This window comes from Chrysochloris asiatica, unplaced genomic scaffold, assembly GCF_000296735.1.
Source record: "Chrysochloris asiatica unplaced genomic scaffold, ChrAsi1.0 scaffold00113, whole genome shotgun sequence".
Classification (NCBI taxonomy): domain Eukaryota; kingdom Metazoa; phylum Chordata; class Mammalia; order Afrosoricida; family Chrysochloridae; genus Chrysochloris; species Chrysochloris asiatica.
In genome coordinates this window covers 9,240,068-9,243,792 of record NW_006408631.1, presented here as the reverse complement: position 1 = coordinate 9,243,792, position 3,725 = coordinate 9,240,068, and the positions used below count along the sequence as shown (strand labels likewise).

At 34.3% G+C, this 3,725-nt stretch overlaps 1 pseudogene; it reads left to right on the top strand.

The window, feature by feature from the left end:
- LOC102842254 overlaps positions 1 to 621 on the top strand; it is a 37,779-nt pseudogene extending 37,158 nt beyond the window's left edge.
- Positions 622 to 3,725: the final 3,104 nt, after the last annotated feature.

Sequence of the window (3,725 nt, the reverse complement as noted above, 5' to 3'; positions counted from 1 at the left end):
GGCATCATTGATGGCGTCAAGTGTGGCAGCGATAGTGAGGTTGGCCCAGGATCGGACATTGTTTCGTTCTGCTGTGCAAGGTGTCGCTATGAATCGGTTCCAACTCCATGGCACCTGACAACAACAACAACAAATACTGTCAAGAGATGTGACAATTCTCCTTGGATGTCTATATTTGACCAAAAATGAAAACTGTACCCAAGCAGTTAAAGCAAAGCAACATATGCCTCAGGGATCAAGACATCTGTTCAAGTTGGTTAACTTGAGTAACTTCCTTCCTGAAAAGTTTAAAAAGAACCATGCTTATGCAGAACCGGTACCGGGAAAATATGGCTCCCAGGTTCAGCAGTTATGGATAATAGGTCATCACCATTATTGATCAATGATACCCAAATACAAAATTTGCCTTTTACATATATCCTTACCTGCCAGCATGATATCCTAAGAGATAATGGACTTATATATGTCACATGACTACAAAGTGTCAGAGTTCAAGTTGTTCATGACCATATATAGGATGGAATCCATGGAGCACTATCATATATAGGATCACCATTGCATTTACATCTAGGAATTAGAATAAGAGCTAAGTATATTGATTGGCTAGGTGAAAATTTATAAATACTTAATATATAGAGCTAGCAATACATAGTATATACATAGTCATTGAAACATTATATTCTGTAGTCCTATGAGTTTAATGGGCAAATGATGATATTTATTTTGGATGAATGTAAGTTTGAGGCAGACACTAATATTTACTGTCTTTGTTGAAATTATTTAATTTCTCTAATCTTGTATCTAGGTATAATAGACATTTTCACACTGTTATTGTCATTAAATGTCAAATCTTTTAGCAGGATTTTAGCATAAAAGAATCTCCTCTGAAGCTCAAACATGAACTATTGCATCAGCCTCTAGAATCTGTTAGTTATCGTTTCCTTTGCTAACAGTCATCACATCAAGTGTGAAATTATAATATTCTATGCAACATGTACCAGGCTATTTCATTTATAAAGCAGAATGGACATGGTACTACTTCTCTTTAAGCAGAATTGACAAAAAATGTTTCCTGAAGTAACCACTAATCAATTTAATCACATGAGTTACTAGTGTATGTTCAAGATTTGCTTTGTAAACATCATGCACATAGAATAGACTTTCAAATTGACCTCAGCATTCTTGAATGCACGTGCTGATTGATTTATATAACTATTATTAAATAAACATTGTAAGTATTCAGTTTCAAAGATTACTTGAGCATGAAGAAAGTATTATAGTTTAGAGCCATTTTCTCATTTATAATACAAAGGTTTTGAAGTAAATTCTTCAGATATTAAACACATTCATAGAAGATTGAAACTAAAAAAGTAGGCAAGAAATAATTGTGAATATTGTTTAAATTCATCACCTTTCATATAACAAATCTCTTTGAGTTACTAATTAATATATAAAAACAAGTTTTGATGCTCTTATTAGAATACATAACATATTTCCACAGATACAATGAAATAGGAAACAAATTATTTGTGGCAGTATAATTTTATATATGATATGTTTTGGATATACATATAGGATTAACAGTTTATTTTCTTGTCACTGTAAAGAAAAATATAAATTGTACATTATCATGTATGGAACACAGAGAGTGATGGAAAACATACCTTAAAAAGTCATTTGATGGATTAAAAGTATACAACATTACCAATATGAAAGGACACATTACCAGTTAGTAGAGAGAAACATAATTAAATGTTTTGTACATTTAACTCTAAATTAAAAAAAAAAAAAATCATAGAGGGAGTACACCAATGCTCACTGTAGCACTTTCCATTATATCCAAGGGTGGAAATAACTGAAAATTTAGCAACAGATGATAGTACAAGCAAAATGTGGTATGCACATATAATGGAATATTACGTAGCCATTAAGAGTAATGATATTCTGATGTATGCCACAATATAGATCAATGCTGAAAACATGGAACAACTGATAGATTGACTCCACTGACCTTGAGGTTTCAGTTAGCAGTTCAGCTCATCAACCACTATGCCACCAGGCTAAAGTAAGTAAGTTGCAAGTTAAATATAAAGAGATTAGGTTCGTCCATTCTAGCAATACAACCTAAAAATGAAATGAGAAGATATTGCATTAACAAGAGAAATATAAATAGGTGATTGATGAGATGAGATGTGACACGAAGAAAAGAAATTGTATATATATATTTCTCCAAGAATTCACAAAAATACACTGAAGGTTCAATTCAATCCACAGTGGAAATTTTTTTCTTTTGTGTTTGTGAGTGTTGGTTAAAATAATCATAGAGGTTATGTTGTTGTTGTTAAGTGCCTTTGAGTCGGATCCGACCCATAGCGACCCTATACAGGGTTTCCGAGGAGCAACGGGTGAGCTTGAACCACCGATCTTGCGGTTCAAATGGCTTTTCAGTCTGGCGCATTAACCCACAACGCCACAGTAGTTACCAATTAGGCTGCTAACCTCAAAGTAGTCAGTTTGAAACTACCAGCTGTTCTGCATGAGAAAGATAAGGCTTTCTGCTCCCATAAAGATTTACAGCCTCGGAAACCCTGTGCAGGGTCGCTATGAGTAGGAACCGACTCCATGGTACTTAACAACAACATATGTTGCGCATAGGGTCGCTATGAGTCGGTACCGACTCGATGGCACCTAACAACAACAACAAATGTATATATACAGAGAAGGACCTTTGGTAGCGGTAGTGTTGTGGTTACTAGTTGAGTCGGGCTGCTAACCTCATGGTCAGCAGTTCGGAACCACTAGCAGTTTCATGGGGGAAAAATGTTGTTTTCTTTTCCCGTAAAGATTTACAGCCTCGGAAACCCTATGCAGGGTTGCTATGTGTGTGTGTGTAAATATATACAATAAAGAACGTTATGAAACAAACATTTCAATTAAATACGTAAGGAGATATTAAAAGCTCTTTTCTTTTTTACCATGCTCACTTGTTTATTACATATGCTTTTTTGCAGACAACACAGTGGCAGGTATGAGGTATCTAGACAGGCTGAACAAGTCACTCATCCTTCACATGAGTATTTTCTATAGTCCTGGAATTGATTTTCTGAATAATATTGCCCATCCTCTGGAACAGTGATTTTCCAGATCCCCAAACATCACAATGCACAACTTCCTGTAGAGATATTTCAAGAATTTTATTTTTGTATAATTATGTCTTTAAGCCTTGAGTAAATAAAGGAATGTGGTGTGATCTCAGTGTCACCTGGGGTGATTTAGACTGAAGTGAGGAATTCCCTGAGATATGAAGAGCACAAGGTCAGCAGTTCAACCCCATCAACCACTTCCAGAAAACTTATACAGAGTTTCTATTAGTCTGAAACAACTTGGTAACACACAACAACAGATTAATTTTGATAGTTTATTTTGAAGGTGGGCTTTGATAGCATGTTCACAAGTAAGATAATTACTGAGTAATACATGTTTTTCTTCTCTAAACTATAAGAAGACTTTTATTTATTAAATGCTTTGAAAACATTTGAAATTTTAAAATCTTTTTTTAAACTATTTATTGTTAATTGAGTTAAGGTTTAAAGAGTTAAAGAGTACATCATCAGTTTTACATTTAACAAATCACATACTTCTTTTCATCATGATTTGTAGTTTCCTTAATGTAACATCTCTTATCCCACTTCCTGTCTGCTTCCCTAATGCTTGCTGTTGTTGTT